Source organism: Diabrotica undecimpunctata, chromosome 8 (assembly GCF_040954645.1).
Source record: "Diabrotica undecimpunctata isolate CICGRU chromosome 8, icDiaUnde3, whole genome shotgun sequence".
Classification (NCBI taxonomy): Eukaryota; Metazoa; Arthropoda; class Insecta; order Coleoptera; family Chrysomelidae; genus Diabrotica; species Diabrotica undecimpunctata.
This window is the reverse complement of record NC_092810.1, coordinates 46,911,695-46,933,759: the sequence shown is the minus strand read 5'-3', so window position 1 is coordinate 46,933,759 and position 22,065 is coordinate 46,911,695. Positions and strand designations below refer to the sequence as shown.

Genomic DNA, 22,065 nt, shown 5'->3' with positions numbered 1-22,065 from the left:
GTTCTACTCTTGACATAATTTTTCTTCGTCAAACACACATTTATCCAGTAACAAACAATTACCAAAATGTCCTAGCAACTATATTTGACATTAAAGGGGTTCTTGATCTCCAGAAATGCAAATCATCATTGAAAAACTCTCCTAGTATAATTTAGATGGTAATATTATTTCATTTGTAAAAGACTTTTACAAAGTAAACTTTCTTAATCTCTACCTCAAAATCAGGGTGACCCCCAAGGATGTATATTAACTTCAACTATATTCATTTTTGCAATTAATGAACTATGAAGGTTCTTTTCTGCTTCCATAAAAGAGGTCAGAGCACTACACAAACAGCACACGGTCCTGTACTGAAGCGAAACATGGGTGATGAACAAAAATCTTGAAAATATGCTAAACATCTGGGAGCGGAGTGTTTTAAAAAAGATATTCGAGGGAGTAAAAGACTATGAAGATGTTTGGAGAAGACGAACAAATGAAGAGATCGTAGAAGACCTGTAGGGGAAACCAGAAATTAGTCAGATCGTCAGAACAAAGAGACTTAGGTGATTAGGCCATCTTATGAGAATGGCATATGGAAGGTGGGCAAAAGACTCGCTGCTGAGAGGGGAAGGAAAGCAGAGAAAAAGTAGAGAAAGCAGAGGACGATCACGACAAAAGTAGCTAGAAGCGTGAACACAGTGGAAAAATTCCCAGCCATAGGCCTCTAGAGCATGTTGAGCTGTATATATATATATATATATATATACATATTTTTTTAATATAATTTTTTAAAACAGTAAACAAACAAAGAGGCAATCAAATAAACAATTTATTTTAGAATTTCCAGTTTATTTACAAAAAGATATTTGATAAAAGACGAAAATCCACAAAAATAGTTTCTGTACGTATCTTAAAAATATTAAATTATAATGCCATGATATAATTTATGACAGTACAGATAATTCGACACAATCTAATTATAAGAGATTTAAATGTTTTTACTAAACGACCACATTGTATGTAAGTCATAAGATTTCATTACCCTAATACTATTGACGAAACGCGAACTAGTGTCAAGGTTTTTTTAACATAAAACTCTCTAATCCCTAACCTACATAAACCAGATAACAATTTTTGCTTTCAGATGATTATGATTTGGATGTTGCAATCCCCAATTTACGATAAATTTAATATTTTAAATGTAAACCAACCTATCACGTTGAAGTAATATACTATAAATAATACTTGGAGTGAGACCAATTACCTTTTGCCAATTTACTATCTAAGCTGAAGTCTTTTTTTTATAAGCTATCATAACTATCGGTAATGACATACGTGCCTACGCCTCACAGATAGGGTGTGAAAAACAGGAAAAGGCAGAATGCGTCGTCTCCACAGCTGTATGGAGAGCTGGAAACATCCGAGAGGATGAAAAGTTTATACAGCATTGCTAAAGCAAGGTATAAGTCATCAAAGGACTTGATTTACGTGTGGCAGATAAGAAGTGTGGATGGAAGAGTGTTAAGAATCGATGTTGAAATAAAGCAAAGATGGTAGGAGTACTTTAGAAAGTTGGTAAATGAAGAATACCAGAGGAAAGACAGAAGATGTGGTATCCCAAATAGGAATGTAATACCGGATATAGGAAGAGACGAAGTTGTCGAGATATTAAATAGCATGAAGAATGGTTAGGCAGTAGGACCTAATGAAATACCTGTGGAAGTTTGGAAAGCTCTAGGAGAGGAAGGGGTTGATATTTTATGGCAAATGATAAGTACGATATATGAGTTTAGAGTTTATTTAATTAAGTACTTAACAAATACAAATATTGTTTGTAGAAAGTCAAAGCCATGAGGAAGAAAGGATGCCTAATGCATTAAGAAAGAGTGTGATGGTATTACTGTTTAAACATAAAGGGATTCAGGACTGTAGGTGAGAGACGAAAAATAGTTTGGGTTTATGCCAGGAAGGAGGACAACGGATATCTTATTTGATTTGAGACAGTTGATAGATGGAGAAATACAGTGAGAAGAAAAGAGCGCTACATTTGATATTTATAGATCGTGAGAAAGCGTACGACACAGTTCCTAGACAAGAGCTATGGAGATGTATGAGAGAGAAATGGGCTCCTGAGAAGTACGTAAGGCTCGTGAACGATATGTATAAGGACTGCTGTCGGATTGACCAAAAGTTTTCCAGTGACGGTTGGTTTGCATCAAGGCTCTTTACTAAGTCTTTATCTGTTTGTGGTAATTTTATCTAAGTAAGGGTGGGCGCTCTTAGGCCAATGCTCTTTGTTGATGATATCGTGTTAGTAGGGGAAAACAAAGAAATGTTGGAGGAAAAGTTGAAGTATTGGAGGAGGGCTATTAAAGAGGGAGGACTTAAGATTAGCAGGTCGAAAACTAAGTAAATGTCGTTGAAAGGAAGAGAAAAACTAGGACGAGTAGAAAAATTTAAATACCTTGGCTCCTACGTGATGGAAAATGGAACACTTGATCAAGAACTTGCCCACAGAATACAGACTGCTTCAACTGAAAGCTAATAAACGGGATACTTTGTGATCAAAAAATCGAGAAAGGGCTAAAAGAAAAGATAGACAAGAATGTGGTGAGATCTGCGGAGGTGAAGTGTGGCTTGTAAAGAAGATTAGGAAAAAAAATGGAGGTAGCTAAAATAAAATCGTTACGGTGGAGGTTGGGAAAGACTAGAAGGAACAGGATCAGAAAACACTTAATTAGGAAAAGGGCGGGGGTGACTAGAGTCTCAACAAAGACTGCAATGGTTTGGTTATATCAGACGTAGAGAGAAAAACTAGGTGGGACGAAGAACAAAGCTATTAGAAATTAATGGAAGAAGAGGTATAGAAAAACCGAGGAGAAGATAGAAGAAATGTGTGGCAAAGGACTTGAGAGAGAAAGGTTTATGTAAAGAAGTCCCGATGGACAGAAATGACTGACGAAGAAGAGTAAGGAAGAGTGACCCCTAAAAAGGGAAAAGCTAAGGAAGAAGAAAATATGAAGTAAAGGGGCGAAAAGTTGCTACTATTACTATCCAGTAAAAATTCTTTTGAGCTATTTTTCGCTTGTAAGCCTGAATTGGAATGATGGCGGTAATTATTTTGTTACATATCTGAAATTGACGGGATACAATTATCTGCTTCATTACCAACGTTAGTTTCTTGAAATGGCATACTCTCTTTATCTGGAACCCTGATTTTTTATTGGATGGTGTCATTGTTTTGTTCCAAATGGTATTAAAAATTACCCCAAATCTCTGTTTCGTAAAAACACGATCTCTATGAATAGAATAATATCTCTAACTATAGCTTTGTCCATTTGTTGGAGCTTATGAGTAGTATTAATAGACAATTTGGGCACTAAATTCTATCAAGATCTGTCTCGTTTAGACATAAAAATAGTAGAAAATTAAATGGCCATATTAACTTACATGGCCATATTACCTGCACATACCTTATATTACATTCAATTAGTATTACAGTACCATTTTCAGTTAGTTTTTAATGAGTTTATTGTTAGGTTTAGCTTATCGGTAGTTGTTTTTAAATTTTACCTACAAGCTACTTAAAATGTATCTACTAACATCAAAACAATCATATATGGAGACAATCTATTTCTATTTTTAAATAGTTTGACTATGAAGACATGCTAATGTCGGTTATTAGGCTTATCAGAATACCTGATTATGATAAATCATTATAAATAAATCATTTCTACATAACGATTTCATCGATGAGTTTGTGTGTTCATATAATAAATATGTAAACGTGGTCATTATTAGATATAATATAATAATTTAAAATCTAGTAACTACTACATACTGTTTATAATCTTTAAATCATAACGACTTAGTAAAATTCCGTAAGACAAAAAGGTAGAAATGATTTTATGTTTTTAATTGTGTTCCATAATTTTTATTTTTTCAAATGTTCCATAAATGGACGATGTTCACTAGACTAAGCGCGATTTCTTGAAATTCAAGATAGTGGCACATTTGGATGGTGAAGAATGTAATCTGTAGTACAAAATAATGACATGTTTACAGTATACCTGAACGTGTGGAGATTTTTTTCATATTTGCCTCCCAGAACCAGCTTAAATACTTCATGAAAGGCATCCTGAGAAAAATTTCAAAAAAAAAGTCATGTGTACGTCCGCGATTTAGTTGAAAAGTTTAGAGAAACGGGATCAGTGCAAAATAAAAAAAGGGATGGCTGAAGATTACTGAATGAAGTATCTCAAATTGAGGTCCTTGGAAATTTTGCAATATAGCCTATCGCATCAACACGTCAAGTATCTGCAATGACAGAACTTTCACATGAGTCGGTTAGAAAGGTGTTGGCCATTACAAATTGGCCAAGATATTGCATCAACGTTAATGGCAACAAGTTAAACTACCTTAGATTCTCTGACAACATCCTGTTTATAGCGAGCATATTCGAGGAATTACAAATTATGATAAAGCAATTCGCAGACAGCTTCCAATACATCGGCTTTAAAACAAATATGACAAAAACAAAAACAATGACCAACACAGACGATCCCAGACTTATAAATATAAATGGCATTGAGATAGAATAAGTCCAGGAATATATCTATCTACCTAGGCCAAATTCTGAAATTTCACAAAGAGAACCAAAGTGTGGAAATCACTAGAAGAGACTAGCATAGACAGAATTTGAAAAGCTGAGTTGCATACTGAAGAACCGCAAAATACCTCAATACTTGAGAAGCAAAGTGCTCAATCAATGGATCCTTTCTATCACGACATAGGGATGTCAAACCTGGAATCTAACCAAGGCAAATATGAATAAACTAGCCACAACAGAAAGGGCAATCAAAAGAGCTATGTTAGATATATGACAGTCAGATAAAAAGAGAAACGACTGGGTAAGATTAAAAACAAAAGTTAAGGATATCACAACAAAAATTTCCAAAATCAAATTGAGCTTCGCAGGTCACACTGCTAGACAAAAAGAACAAAAAGACCAACGTTCGAACGCCACAATACAACATTGAAGATTTTACAGAGGTAGACGATCAAGAGAAAGACCACAGATGAGATAAGCAGACCACATAAAAAGAATAGCAAGAACACATTGGACCTATGTTGTTTAGGATAGAGATCGATGGAAGGAGTTGGGAGAGGCCAAGTTGGTCCAACTTAAGCGATAGGATATTTTTTATCTCCATAAATAACTTTTATTATTTTTAATTCTAAATTATTATCTGTAATTACTTTTGAAATGCACAAGTTTTCACGTCCATGTTATACAGTTTTGCTGCAATCGAGATTGTGTAATTATTTAATAGGTGGCGCTGTGTTTTAGCCTTCAATGCTTCCTTAATACCATAACTCATTCCATTTGTTCCACAAATTTAGGACATAAAAAACCTGTGTGTTCAGTTTGTTACATATTATTATTTTGGTTTTATTGTTATTGTGCCGTGTCTTATTTTATTTATTATGAGTGAGTAACTTTAATGTTACAAGTATTGATATAAAAGTTCCAATTCCAATTGTGTTTGAACTTAAGATAAATAAAGTAGGAAATCTTTTTTGTCTTAGACCGTCGTGAGACAGGTTAGTTTTACCCTACTGATGACTCGTCGTTGCGATAGTAATCCTGCTCAGTACGAGAGGAACCGCAGGTTCGGACATTTGGTTGACGCACTTACTCGAGCGGGCAATGGTGCGAAGCTACCATCCGTGGGAGTATGCCTGAACGCCTCTAAGGCCGTATCCTTTTTAGTCAAAGGTGGCAACGATATCTCTTGGAGTTCCGAGAGTCGAAAGGCTCTAAACAATGTGACTTTACTAGGCAATCGTAGTTCGCTACAATTGTCGCACGAGCCCTTATTTCCGTTGAGATTATCGGTTTACGGTGGGATCGATCCTTGCCAGTATACCAGATCTTTAGACGGACGAACATGGGTATTATAATCTTTTCGATGTTGGAACTCGGAATTGTCTGTAGACGGAAATATTTTTTGTTGATTGTGCTTTATTGCAAATATCACAATTTTTTTTATGCATGGATTTCATGATATTTACTTAACTATGTTAAATATCTAAATAAAAGTTAAATAAAAGACAAGGCATAAGCCATCTCAGACTACACAGACAATCTTTTAGTCGAAACGAATTTCTCAGAGCTATCTATGTGCATTGTTGTTGTCATAGATTTAATCTTCGATTTCTCAAGGATGTTTTGTATCAGAAATTCGCATTTATATGGGAACCGCAAAAGACACTTATAATTTTTTTAACTATCCCAAGCGGCAAAATATTTTAGAAAATCAAATTGATCAGTTAGATCATAAGTCGAAAGTTGAAAAATTAAAAAGATTGTATGCAACAAGATGAATTCAAAGACATGACTCAGATCATGCATTTATTTCTTTACTTCCTGTCATCATTAAATCATTAAATGCTATTACAAACTGAAGTGATAACAAAACTGCCGCTGATGCTCAGTTGCTGTCGGCTGCAGTTTGCAAATCTGACTTACTTTTGAGTCTCTTTCTGATCAACTCGGTGTTTGAACTCACTTTACCTCTTAGTAAGTACCTTCAAAAAGAAAATCTTGACCTTCTTTTAGCTGTTTAATCTGCAGACAAAACAAAATAATTATTAGAACAGTTAAGACAAAGCACAGATGAAACTTTCGCCAATATTTTTAGGCAAGTATCAGCTCTTTGCAATAAATTTGGTATTAATATGTCTCTTCCAAGAACAGTAACTTATCAAATAAAGAGAAATAATGTACCTGCCTCTAAGCCAGAAGAATATTACAGAAGATCCGTTGTTATTAGTTATACAATCAATATACACATTGTTTAATCCACAAAAGATTGGTTTGTGACACACAAAGAGATTTTTTAAAGTCTTAAGCTAGTAGATTTTTATGGACTTGATGAAACAAACATAAAAGGAGAAATCATACTTTGGAAACAATTTTTACAAAATATTTGAAACTTAAACTAACACTAAAAAATGTCCTTGAAGCTCTATATATATGTAACAAGAATTTTCTTCTAATAATGGCCACCTTTCCCATAACGAACTGTAGATGTGAAAGGTTATGTTCATCGCTGAAAGTAGTAAAGACTGATTTAAGAAATTCTCTTAGTGAAGAGAGACTAAATGAGTTAATGGATGAAGAAAAGGTAATAAACCACATGGCTCTAAAGTAACGCCATTTGTACATTTAATTACAAATTTAATTTAATTACAAACTATTATTTAAAATGCAGTTTAGGATATAAATTACTGTTTTTCATTATATTTAAATATAGATACCTAATATTAGGCTCATGATAAGAGTAGAGAGAACGAGTCTGTTGCGAGTAGCATGCGCCTACAAAACTCTATCTGCGGCGGGTTGTGTTGCTCTGCATGTATTAGCAGGGGAAACGAGACATCTTTATGAGAGAAGAGAGCATTTGACAACAGCCATAAAGAAATGAGAAAGGGAAAGATCAATGGAAAGATGACAAGAAAAGTGGAACAACACGGAAGATATTGCCCAGAGGACCAAGATGTTGATCCTGTTAAGGCCATTATTACATTTATTTTTATATTTTTTGATATCATATTTGTTTTTTTTTATTCGCACGCCTATAGTAGGCTAGGGCGCGGATTGAATCTTTGGCACTGCTATCTTTAGTACTTTAAATTAAACAAAAACCCAAATTTTAAGGACTTAAAATGAAGGTAGCATAAAAAAAATCGGTGCCCAACCAAACCCCCTTCAGGAAAACTCAAGTCAGTGTTATTTAGAATGTTATGCGAGATGGTAGTGAAAAAATACGATACATCAGCCGACTAACAAAGTTTTAAAACTTATTTTGTTATAATATGATAATTTTTCGGACAACCTTAACACCAAAACTGTTTTTGCTCCTCTAAAAACACTCGAATAAAACGCTAATTCAACAGGCTTAACATAAACTTCCTGTAGAATGAGGATTTTATTTTGGCATGTAATAATATTTAGGAGTTTATGTTAAACACCAATAACACATCTAATGAAAACATTTTTTAAGTTAATACGTTATTGAACCGTATATAATGAAGAAACTATTTAGTGTTTATTTACATAAGATGTAGATATTTGCATGCGAGTTAGATAAAACGGTGTTTGCTTTGATTCAAAATTTATTTTATACCAGGTGCGTTTTATATGTACACGTACGTAAAAGAAAAGACGGTTTTACGAATTTCAAAAATAACAGACTCAAATTGTTATTAGAGTAACGATTTGTATTTTAAAAATTTTCAACTAAGTTTGGATACCCTTCGTGATCTATGATTTAATCGTTTCAATAGCGAAAAGTCGTAGGTTCGAGTATATGAGTAAATAAAAAATAAAGGTTAACAAATCTAATAACAAAAAAAATGGAAACCCAAGAAGCAAGATATACCACTACTATACACGTCTACATTAAGAAAACACGATATCGTTCCATTTAAACCTCTCTGGATAGCTTTGCCGTTATTCTTCCAGTAGTCGCGTACGGTCTCACAGTCCGTGTCAAAGTTCAATTTCTAATTTTAGCGAAAGTGATAAAGCTAAAAAACTCGGGCGTATGGCGGACAGTACCTACTAAGTTAAAAACTTTTATGAAAGAGGTTATAACGGTTAGTGAGAAAGCTGCCTATGGCGCGTCGAATGCTATAGAATCAGACCATGAGGAAGTAGGTCTGGAAGGAAATGAATCTAGACAAGAAATTTCTTATAAGGATATAGACGATAATCCAATCCGGATAAACAATAGATTATCGTACATTAAAAAGAATGGGGTAACACACTGGAGAAAATGTTTATCAGTTCCTAAGACTTTAACAACCAAAACGCACATTATGAACATTTTTCCTTCTCCAAAACGACTTATCAGGCCTTTGAAAGGGATTAGAGAAGTATAGGAATACTTTATTGATGATAATTAGATTAATTTGATTGTTCAATTCACAAATTAATATATCGAGTATATTCGCCACGTTTTTTTCGACCTCGAGGCTGCACTTGAAACTGCGATTAAGATTCGCAAACCGTCGGAACCTTGAAGATGTGTGGAAAATCTATGAGTCAGGTATAGAGTTAGTTCGTCTTAGCATGTCTTTACAGCGATTTGAATTCCTGGACGACATGAATTCTCGTGAAAAAAGAAGATTACTGGATAAGCTAGCATCTACACGAAGTCTTTTTGACAATTTTGTAAATAATTATCAAGATGGTTACAGTCATTCTGAATATGTAACTATTGACGAAATGTAACCAGGATTTGGAGGTAGATGTAACTTACGTCAATATATACTAGTGACCGATTTAATGTCGTCAATCAAACTCAAATACGGGATAAAAATGTTGTTTACAGGGTGTTTCAAAAAGGTATGTCATAAATTAAATTACGCATTCTGGGGACAAAAATAAATTGATTGAATCCAACTACCTTAGTACAAAAGTGTACACAAAAAAGTTACAGCCCTTTGAATTTACAAAATAAAAATTGTTTCTTTGCATTATGTCCTAAACTAGTTGACATTTTGTAATAAAAATGGACATGTTACTTACTTGTTCTGAAAGCATTTTTTATAAAAAAGAAACAACAAAATCTAAGAGTACAGAAAAATTTTAAGGGGGGTGCAGCTCTAATTCCCCCCAAACTTTTAAGTACGTTCAAATCAAATGAATTTTGTGGTATCATTAGTTTAACACATTATTTTTAAAAGTTTTTTGCCTTCTATCACTTTTTAAAAAAATCAGTTTTTAATGAGTTACTGCCCTTTTCATTAACCTTTAAAAAATTACGTACAACTAAATAAATGGCTTAAATGAATTAACAAGTACAAAAAATGTCTATAACCTCTATAAATATGATATTACAATAGATGTTCAAAATGACCCCCATTTTCTTTAATAAACATTCGGTATCGTTTTAATAAGGAAAACCAGATGCGCTGAAAAACCATATTTTTCTGAACAAATTGATTTGCAGCTTCAATAATTCGAACCATCAATTGTTGTTCGTCCTCTATTGTTACAGAATACACTGTCTCTTTCATAAACCCCAAAAGCAAAAGTCCATGGGGTTAGGACCTGGACTTCTGAGTGGCCAAGAAATAGGTGCGTCACGACCCCTTTCAATCCACCGACCAGGATACTGCCTGCAAAGATATTCCTGGACTTCATTACTATAATGCGAAGGAGCACCATCTTGTAGAAACCACATATTTTGCGTTATTGCAATATTCACTTCTTCCAAATACTCTTGTAAATCGTTTGCCAAGAACAGCAAATAATTATCACCATTGAAATTGTTGGGAAGAAGTGCCTTTTAGATTGTTATCCACAATTCCTGCCCAAACACTAACTTTGAAAGTCCTTTGGTGATGATTCGTTTTTTTGGCGTGAGGATTTTCGTCGGCCCAAATGTGCTCATTATGATGGTTTGTTATTCCATTTCTACTGAAGGTAGTCTAGTCGGTAAACAAAATATTTCTAATAAAATTAAAATTTCGAGTACTTTCCATTAACAAACATTCGCAAAATCCAATCATTTTAGGTTAATATTCAACCAATAACTCTTGAACCGTTGTTAAGTGATAGGGTTTAAGCAGCTGATCCTTCAAACGCCTCCAAACCTTTACGTGAGGAACATTTAGTTGAGCAGCTATTACCCTTGTACTTGTTACAGGGACTTCTTCCATGATTTCTAAAATATCTTTATCAGTTGCATACATTATTGGACGACCACTATTGCCAGCAACTTGCGAGTGGAATATACCCGTTTTCCGTAAACGACGATCAATGGTCGTCTATCGGGTATATTTCGATTGGGTTATTTTACTGCATAACGCCTTGTGGCTACTGCACTATTTCCTTGACATTCACCTACGATATTCTCGATAGTTTATTGAAATCATAATTTAATCTGATCCAACTTACCCAAAGTTAAATGCATATCTGTCATTTCCTGAAATGTGTAGGCCGTTGTACATCAAAATTTTTAATGTTAATCTTATTCACACAATAAGTGATAGCTTTAAATTATTGGCTATTATTGACGGAACTGTTTGTAATTATTGTATCCGTAGAAACTAATTGTAATTTTATGGCCAACTAGAAAAAAACTAGTTTTTCTAGCAAGTGATAAGAGGCAAAAAAGTTTTAAAAATAATGTGTTAAACTAATGATACCACAAAATTCATTTAATTTGAACTTACTCAAAAGTTTGGTGGGATTTAGAGCTGCACACCCCCCTTAAAATTTTTCTGTGCGCTTAGATTTTGTTCTTTCTTTTGTATGAAAAATGCTTTCAGAACAAGAAAGTAACGTGTCTATTTTTGTTGCAAAATATAAAGTACCTAGTTTAGGAGATAATGCAAAAAAAACAATTTTTATTTTGTAACTTCAAAGGGCTGTAACTTTTTTTGTGTACACTTTTGTACTAAGGTATGGAAGTGTATGTTAGACAGCAGGCAGAAGGACCATTCAAGATTTCAACTAGTGCCAAAAATGTCTTACGGCTTACTGATAATATTTGAGCATCTAATCGTAATTTGACGATTGACAATTAAATTACGTCATTCCCTCTTTGGTTAAAGGATTGATGCAGATACCTAATAGCTGTACCTAGTGTAGTAGAAAAGATCAGAAAGAACAAATCTAAGTTTACCAAACCTACAGGACGACCAGCTAATAGTATGTTTGTCTTCACACCTAAATGCATCTTGGTACCATGTATGCCATAAAGGAAGAAAAATGTACTCTTGATTTCTAGTATGCAAGACCAAAACGATATAAATGAAAGTACTGGAAAATGGAAACCAGTAATTGTCTAAGTAATAGTCTCCGTACCAAATGTGATGTTGATGATGTAGATAAACTTTGGCTTGTTAGAATTCCTCAAGAAATGGCCGAATAGGAAAATCGAAGATTGTCAATAATTATTTTTTATGCTATATTAAGTGGAGCAGGGATTAACTGACAAGTAATATATTGATAAAATGCGTTAGGCTTTCACGACCATCGTCTAACTTGTTAAACTGTTTGTTCAGGCTGTTAGGCCGTTGTGCAACGTACAACAATCATCGCGAACAAATGAAGCCGAACAAGTTAATTTAGAACGAGAATTATATCCATCAGATTTTGATCCTTTTGATAGTGACGATTCTGTATTAGATTGTACTTTTGATCCATCGCTTTACGACAATGCGTTTTCTGACAAACAAGAACAAGCTACTGGTATACAATCAGAGACTGATGAGAGCTCGGAGTCTGATAATGAGGATGAAATTACACATGTTTCGGAGAATATTTCTAGTGTTTGAAAAAATACAACAATTACCCCTTATCCGTTTGAGATGTATATTGAGAATTGTAAAATTAATGATAACATAGATCTAACCGAAATTACAGGCCCTGCTGATATTTTTTAATATTTCATAAACAATGAAGTTCTCAACATTATTGTCACAGAAACTAATCGTTATGCCACTCAACAAATAAAGAAAGGACATGCCGAGAAGTCAAGAGTTAAAAGTTGGAGTGATACAGATATCAATGAAATTCGTAAGTTTTTCGTTATTCTTATTGTTATGGGGATTACAAAGGTGCCATTCATAAACTCTTATTAGTCAAAAGATAAAATGTTCCATAACGAGTTTATAGCCTCAACAATGAGTCGTGACAGATTCTTGCTACTTTTAAAATTCATACATTTTGCCAATAATGAGGTTGCCCCATCTGGTGATAGACTAAGAAAACATTTTAGTAAAAGAATATAATAATATTCTAAACGCTGGAAGGGTACTAACTATTGATGAAACAATGGTGCCTTTCAGGGGTAGACTACATTTTAGGTAATACATCCCTAACAAATGTCATAAATATGGAGTCAAACTATACAAACTATGTTCTCCAAATGGATATACTTTTAATGAAAATGTGTATGCTGGAAAGCGAGATGCAACTGCACCAAAAGGTCATTCGCATGCAAAAAGAACTTTTGAAACACTTTTAAACTTTTAAAAGAACTTTTGAAAATAGTTGAGCCAAAAGAGGGGAGGACCATTTATAGAGATAATTTTTACTCAAGCATACCGCTAGTCGAAGATTTTTATAGGGAAAAAATGATTTATTGTAGAACGTTGAGGAGCAATAGAAGAGGAATGCCAAAAAAATATGTCAAAAGCTAAAAAAGGGGCAGGTTATTGAACAAGAGTGTAAGGGTGTAAAAATAATAAAATGGTTTGATAAACGACTCGTCTTAATGATATCCAGTGATCCTAGTCATGATGCGACATTAACTGCTACTGATAATGTAGCATATTTTATTGATAATAGTACCTTACAATTTTTACTAGTTTAGGAAAACGTGATGAAATTTCGAAACCACAGTGCGTCATCGACTATAACAAAGCTAAAAAGGGGTAGATTTTAGTGATAAAATGTCTTCTTACCATACATCAGTTAGAAAATCTCTGAAGTGGTATAGGTAAGTTACATAGTTTGTTAAATTGTTCAGCGTTTTACATTGCTAATTGTAGAAAAGCCATGTTTGAATTAATTTTGGGTACATCATTAGTTAATGCATGGGTGGTTTACAATATGGTTGCCCAAACTAAGATTGGAATTTTGGAATTCAGGAAATAGTTAGCTGAAAATCTTGCAGTATCTGATGAAATAGTACAACGCCCTGTAGATGGTATGAGAAAAAGGGTTCATACGTTTGTAAAACCTGATGGTCCAGGTCGAAAAAAGAGGAAACCATGTAAAGGATGTTACCAAACACTACGAACAACTTTAAACAGCAGAGAAGCTGACAAAAAAGTTCGCCGTGTAGTAATAATTGTTCAAATATGCCTGGATTTTACTTATCTTGTTTTAATAAACACCATGGGTAACTTTTTCTTAGAATAGTTAGGTATATCTTAAAAAAAATCATATTTCGTTTGTTATTAATTTTCTTTTGGTACACGTTTATTTTCATATGTATTGAGCTACGAAGCAAGCAGAATAAAGTTAATTTATTTTGGTTCCATAATTTATTATGTTTGATAAAATTAGATACTTTTGCTCAGAGATGTCAAAATTTGTCACTTTACTTACATATCTCCGGGGACTTGTAACGCATAAACCTTAAATGTACTTACATATCGCCGGCGATATGTAAGGCAGAGAAGGACAAAGTACAGATTTTCCGTTACGCAGTCAAGGTGTTAATTGTTGATTCTTATTTCTATTTTTTTTTATTTATTTATATTGAAGATTAATTAGTTTTGTTGTATAATTCAGTTCTGTAATAAGTATGTATTATGTGATATATATTTGATTTAAAATGAATTCAGAAATGTTTTGTAATTTGGCAACAATGTTAACTGTTGCTGATTTATACTGCACCAACTTATAATATATAATTGTTATAAACTTTGTATAATATAAAAAAAAATATATGGAATTAAACTGTATATATAATTAACATATTACAATTTACATACCTTATTTTACTATTTTTATTTATAGCTGTACAAAGTTCATAACAATTAATTTAATTAAAACATATTTGTATTTTTAGTCAAGAAAAGTAATTGTAAAAATAAAACGCATGATTCAAGAAAATCCAATATGTATAGATTTCTAGACAAAATTTGTATAAGACACCATAGGTCACAACTTTATATTTTTTGAGTTATTCATCTTTTGTTCAAAAATTTTGACAGATAGAGACAAACTTTTCAAAATTAAAAACTCATCCATTTAAAAACATAATGTCTGTATTTTATAATTCTAATGAAAATAGAAGTCAATTGTAGTTCACATCGTATTATGGGTTCCTTCCTATAGCTGAAGTTAATACTTTTGAAGATAATTGATGTTTAATCTGAAAGGTAAGATCTTTATTGTTTTATTTAAGAAGGCTGTGTATGAAGATGTCATACTTGTCATAATTGTTATTATTTCTGGTTGTTGGCACTTTTAGGCCACATAGGCCAGTGGGAATAACCGTTTACAGCGATATAAAAGCTCCCAAAATCCCTTTCAAACGAAGGTTTAATTTCAAAAAAGCGAACTGGGCAAAATTTCCTGATAAAAAATATAGTCCCGATCCCCAAAAACTATGACGCGTTCGTCAAACTTGTAAAACGAATCTCATGTAAACACATACCCAGAGGATGTCAACAACATTACATATCTAGTCTGAACGATGAAGCAAAAGACATTATGACAAAGTACACCGAAGAATATAGTAAAGACCCATTTAGCGAAGTTACGGCAGAGATAGGGGAGAGACTGCAGCAAACACTAAGTGCCTCCAGACAACAACGGTGGAGCGAGACTTTAAGTAAAATGGATATGACGCACTGTAGTAAGCAGGCTTGGAATATGATCAAAAAACTTAATGGTGATCCCACAGCGATGTAAGAGCTATGTGCAATTACGCCAAATCAGATAACCCACCAACTGCTTCTGAATGGCAAAACAAACAATCGTTGCAAAACGCCAAAGATTATAAGAACTCAAGACCAGGAAACAACTCTCTTGCGAAACCCAGACTGTATGAAAAATGGAAAATCACCTGGAGTGGACGAAATCCTAACAGAGCAGATAAAACACCTCGGGCAAAAAGCGAGACAATGGGTGCTCGATCTATTTAACATCTGTCGCTCTACCTACCAGATTCCAAAACTGTGGCGTAAATCAAAAGTAGTAGAAGCAGGCTTCAGACCAGGTAAATCATGCACAGGCCAAGTGCTGAACCTAACAGAATAAATAGAGGAGGGATATGAGCAGAAAGAGATAGTGGGAGTAGCCTTGATAGACCTCACAGCGGCCTATGATACGATAAACCACAGAACCCTGCTAACTAAGATCTATAACACTGTGCTTGACTACGACCTGGTAAATATCATTAGATCACTGTTGTGTAGTAGACGTTTCTACGTTTTGCTAAATGGAAAGAAGAGCAGATGGAGAACCCAAAAAAATGGCCTACCTCAAGGAAGCGTTCTGGCGCCGTCCTTATTTAACATCTACACCAACGACCAACCAATGCACCCTCAGACTGAGAGTTTTGTCTACGCTGATGACTTTGGTATAGCCGTAAAGGGGAAAACACTCACACAAGTAGAGTCGACAATGGAAGAGGCTTTAAACATGATGTTAACTTACTACAAACAAAACTCATTAAAGCCAAACCCTACTAAAACCCAAGTATGTGTATTCCATCTCAACAACCAACTGGCGCATGTAAAGCTGAATGTTTCTTGGGAGGGACAACGCTTGAAACATACTGATAGGTCCAAATATCTTGGAGTAGTACTAGACCGGTCACTAACGTATAAATTCCACTGTCAGAGCACAAGACAAAAGATTTCTACGAGAAACAACCTTCTCCGGTAACTTGTAGGGAGCAAGTGGGGTGCAAACCCCCAGGTCTTGAAGACAACAGCTGAGGCCTTATGTTTCTCAACAGGGGAATATGCTTGTCCCGTCTGGGGTAGATCTAGACACGCTCAACAAGTCACTACGGCGTTAAATGAAACATGCAGAATAATTACCGGTTGTATGAAGCCTACCCCCCTTCCCCTACTGTACCGGATAGCTGGATTCTCATCACCAGATGACCGTAGATACGCATCACAATATGTGGAGAAGTTCAGGCAAATTTTCGATGAAAGGCACCAATTATACGGGTTTGACGAACCGCCAGGAATCAGCCGACTTAAATCAAGGAAAACGTTTATGAGAAATGTCAGCGTCGAACCATCCGAACTGTTCCCCCTACATCCAGAACGATCTAATGGAATGAACCTGGACTGGAGAACCTGGCGGACACTAAATCGCATACGCACAGGTGTTGCCCTGTAAAGCAAAGCCTCATTAAATGGGGCATCAAGACAGATAGCGACGCACTTTGTGAATGTGGGGAAATACAGAACGTGGAGCACCTGAGAGTATGCAGACTTTGCCCATCACAGTGCACCGTCGATGATTTATGGCTCGTAAATACAAAGGGTGTAGACGTAGCCCGATATTGGGAAGAAAACTGTAGTCGGATCCAGACACGAAAAAGTAAAAAAGTAAGTTGGCACTTTTACAAAGTAATAGAAACGATTCACGTAGAAATAAACAATGAAGATTACGTAATTTTTTTTATATACTATAACCTGTGCGTTATTTGCTACAAGATATCCACATCGACCACGACCTTTTCATAACATTGCGAAAAGATGAAGAGAATACTTTAAAAAATTTCACACATTTTGGTTGTTTTTACCAATAAGTAAAAAAAGTGAAGCAGGCAATATTTTTGTTTAATGCCACATACACACATTCAAACAACTTATAACAAGTTTTCAAATTTGGTCCTTGAACTTCCAAGCATTTGGACAACCTTTATATCACCCTTTCGTTTGTTGCACATCTAATAAGAAAAATAAATGCACTGAGAACTATAAGTCCACAATCGTCTTTTGTTGTAAGAGAATGGAAATATACTTCAATTTTTATATAGTTTCATATAAAGAAAATTTAGAGGTATTATCTAGCGGTAAAGGACCATTGTTGGCTATTCACCTATCTTAAAATGTCTAATCTAAAAATTGGTTTACCATTCGACACAATGAGGGGGAGGTCGGTCGTAATTTTTTTTTTTTTAATTCTTGCGGTTGTAAACGATCTAAATAAAAGTAAAAGTAGTTATTAGAAAACAAAAAATTATAAAATTATTTAACCGCAATTTCTAGCCATTTAATTTACCATCATAAAAGTGGAAAGCTACAACCTGGTTGTCTCTGATTGCACAAAAGACATTAAATTTCTATCGCTCCTGAAAACCACGTACTCTTGTTAAATGTTAATTTACTTCACTCCAGTAATGAAAACCGTGCCCATTATACAGTTCTGTTTTTTTTGTAAATTTTGTGTAACAAATTCTGCAAATTATATTATTTAATTATAGTCGGTTTCCTTTAAGCTTTGAACTGGGCGTAAGAATAGGGACGAAATTTACGTTTTTTAAAATTCGCTGAATAGATTAGTATACCTAAATCTCTCTTAATACGCCTCAACGTTATAACGTTTCGGGATTAGCAGCATGGTAACCAAGAACATTAATTGTATGATCATTATTATCAACAATAGTCTTCATTTTGTTAACTTTTTGTTAAAGACAACCAAAATATGTTAAATTTTTTAGAAGAGTTTAGAAGAGTTTCAAATGCGAAGAGGAGTAAGACAAGGCTACATTTTATTCTCACTAATATTTACCGTAGGTATATTCGGAATTCGTCTTCAATAATGGACTGGATAGTGTTCAATGTGGTATTAAATTTAATGGTATCAATATTCATAACTTGAAGTACACAAATGACAAGGTAGCCCAGCCTGGTTAAAAAAAAAGTCGAAAAATTTTTCGCAGATATCTCAAGCTTTTAAGACAAATGTGGGGGTTACCAGATGATGAATAGATGAAAATTTTTTTATTTTAATATTTAAACAATAATTTATTGTCACAATTTGATTTTTTGTCTATAAGTTTTTTTCCTTATATTTTACATAAACAATATTTATATCATTTTTGTATATGAAGAATATCTTTATTTTCCCGTTTTTTAAATTAAAATTAATAAATAATTTACGGAGATATTTGCCAAAGAGCAGGTTTTTTGCACTAATTTATAAATTTTATAAATTTTTTTATTAACAAAATAAAATGTTAATAATACATTTGAACATCGAGGAATTACCGTCTTTTAAATTTGTGCGAGATTTCCCCTCGATCGGTCGAATAGTTTAGTTACAAAATAGACGGTTGAAAAAGAGGTATGTTCTTTACTTATAAACAATTATAATAACTTCATATTTTTAAAGCTACAGACTTGTACGTACAACCATTGGATAGTTGGTAAAAAAACTCTAATTTAAAAAACAAAAAAACCTTCTTCTATGACCAATAGGAACAAAGTTAGGGACTATTTTTTTTTAAATCATATCTCCATTGTTTATAAATATTAAGAAGAAAAATTTGCACAAATTTTGAATGACAATCCAAACTTTATATTTAAACTTATTATAAAATTCATCTAATTTTTCGAAACTTATAGGCCTTCGAAACGAAGGTACTTTCGAAAGATCGACATAGGAAAGTGGAGGGGATAATTGTTTCAGCAGTTAAAATATTTTACTTAAAGAAGTATAAGTATATTGCTTTCTAAAGACATTACACTAAGACTGACGAAATTTTGGAGTGTGGCAGCTGCTACTCATCCCGCCGTTTTTACGCATACTAGGATATATTACGGGTTTTCTATTATATAGATGACCTTTCTCCTATTCACACTAATTCATATAAAATGTAGGGACACGAGGACGGTATACTTTATGATCTTTGAAGATATTTAGATCTAAAAACATAAATAAATGTGTTTATCATCCTCGTACTGATCATATAATATACCTATACACATAATATAAACATATAGATACATATTTCCCGGCCAGTGAAAACTATGTAGTTATTCATATTTCTACGAGTTACCCCAGATTAAAAAAAAGAGGCTTCTAGCTGCAATGGAAGCCGAGATAATGTAAATTTTTCTTACGTGTTTCAATTTAAAGTCCCGATCTCGAAAAAAAAATCGGAGCTGAAACAGTCTTGCGAAAGTACTTTCGTTTCGAAGGGCTGTAAGTTTCGAAAAATTGGATAAATTTTATAGCTATAAGTTTCAATATAAAGTTTAGATTGTCATTCAAAATGTGTGCAAATTTTACTTCTTAAGGTTTATAAACAATGGAGATATGATTGTTTAAAAAATAGTCCCTAACTTCGTTCCTATTGGTCATAGAAGGTTTTTTTTTTAAATGTGAGTTTTTTACCAGCTATCCAATGGTTGTACTTACAAGTCTATAGCTTGAAAAATATAGAAGTTATTACAATTGTTTATAAGTAAAAAACATACCCCTTTTTCAAACGTTTATTTTGTAAATAATTTCGATGAAAACGCAATATGCATTTAACTTCTGAGATAGTTTAAGTCTTAAAGTATCTTATGAAATTTGCTAAATGTGTCTAGCATCATTAATAGAGCAAGTTCAATAGTTTAAATATTTAGCCTCAGGGATAAATAAATTAAATAACTTTTAAACTTTGACCGATCGGGGGAAATTTCGCACAAATTTAAAAGACGGTAATTCCTCGATGTTCAAATGTAATATTAACATTTTATTTTGTTAATAAAAAAATTAATAAAATCTATATTAAAAAATCTATATTATCAAAAAAACTGTTATTTTGCACTTTATGCAAGATATAAGGAAAAAAACTTTTAGACAAAAAATCAAATTGTGACCATAAATTATTGTTTAAAAAAAACGTAAGGTATAAAAATACGAGTACTTTTTCATCTATTCATCATCTAGTGACTCCCACCTATGTCTTAAAAGCTTGCGATATCTGCGAAAAATTTTGCCGTGAAATCGATGGTTTTTGCATAACCAGACTGGGCTACGGTGTTAACTGCAAATAGCTACAAAGAACTTGGGAACAGGATTACCACAACGTGTGATGAATATGGACTGAAGCTCAACACCAGAAAAACAAAGGTGGCGGTTGTCAGTAAAACGCCAATACAACCAAAAGTGGTACCAGCTTATGAAAAACAACTTCAGAGAAAAAACAGTACCACTTTTCTTGGTTGTGATCCTGAGAACTCGAATATGAGCAAGGAAATTAGGAAATTAAAGAAGGCCAGATCTGCATTTTTAAAAATGAAGAAAATCTTATGTGAAAACAATATTACTTTGAGACTGAAAATTAGATTGGTTAGATTTTATGTGTTCTCTATTCTTTGATATGACATCGAAGGTTGGTCTTTAACGGATACATTTCTAAGAAAACTTGCAAGCCTTTGAAATCTGGGTGTATCGGAGAATTCTATGAATAAGTTTGGTAGATAGAATTCGTAACGAGATTCTTTTGCAGCGGATGTAAAAAGTTGCGAAAGTGGTCAAAACAGTTAAAAATTGCAAATTGAAATATTTTGGCCATGTCATGCATCACCCAGAGATATACAATACACTTCATTTAATAATACAAGGCAACATAGACGGAAGAAGAGTCATGGCTTAGCCTTGGTTTAACAGATTCTCTGCATCCCTTTTAATATCTGCGGTCAACAAAATTGGTATAGCCAATACATACAATGATAATCGAGCACGGCATATGAAAAAGAAGATAAATAAAATTAGTAGAATAAACACATAAAAAATGTATGACAGTAAAAGAATATAGTAGAAAAAATATCTATATTCCACTAACTTAATATTTGGAAAAAGATCAATGGGATAAACAGACAAATCAATCTAAATAGAATAAAGGACGAAGAAAAATATAAATAGTCTTTCTAAATTTTTTAATTAGAAGATACAGAAAAACAAATTCTTACAAAATAAGATTTGTAAATGGTAGGTGATTAACAATGGAGAAAAACCAATAATAATATAAAAAATCTTTATGGAAATATTTCCATTTAGTTAATTTGTGTACCTAATATGTAGTTTATTCTTCGTGTGTATATATTATCATCGTCAAATTAAAAAATTTTAAGTGATAAAATCATTGACATATAAACATTGGATTACTTGAAACTGAGTATTCAAACTATATCCAACACTGTTTTTCCTCGAGCGGTCACTACTTATACACAAAAACTAAGCAAACCGATAACACAAATTTTTACAACACTTAACACACTATAAAATTCAAATACACCAATACGAATCACAAGAATCCTCCTTGTTGAAAACTACGGTGAAAAAGCCGTGAAACTAATCGAAGTGCGCGTTACAAATGACGTAAACACGGCTCTAAAACAAACGAATAGGCATAGTTAACTAGATAAGATACCGTTGTTAACTGACAGCAGGTTGTTGTGAACGCCGTGGAGCTGATTCCTGATTTCGGATCGCACTCTCACTTTGACGTGGTGGAACATCGACCGACGAATACGACGTCCACGAACCGCTGTGTGAATGTTATTTCTTCGGATACTTGC

The 22,065-nt window shown here is 33.5% G+C and overlaps 1 protein-coding gene across 3 annotated transcripts in view; it reads right to left on the bottom strand.

Annotated features, from left to right (window-relative positions):
- Positions 1–22,065, bottom strand: part of Pde8 (phosphodiesterase 8) — a 1,030,175-nt gene that overhangs the window by 723,387 nt on the left and 284,723 nt on the right. Inside the window, exon 1 of one of the 3 annotated variants that reach the window (XM_072540202.1) lies at positions 21,653–21,952. The exons of the other annotated variants lie outside the window; for them this stretch is intronic. The gene's annotated coding sequence lies outside the window, so the exon portion shown is untranslated. Of the gene's footprint in view, positions 1–21,652; positions 21,953–22,065 lie in introns of those variants that run through there. 3 annotated transcript variants of the gene reach the window in all.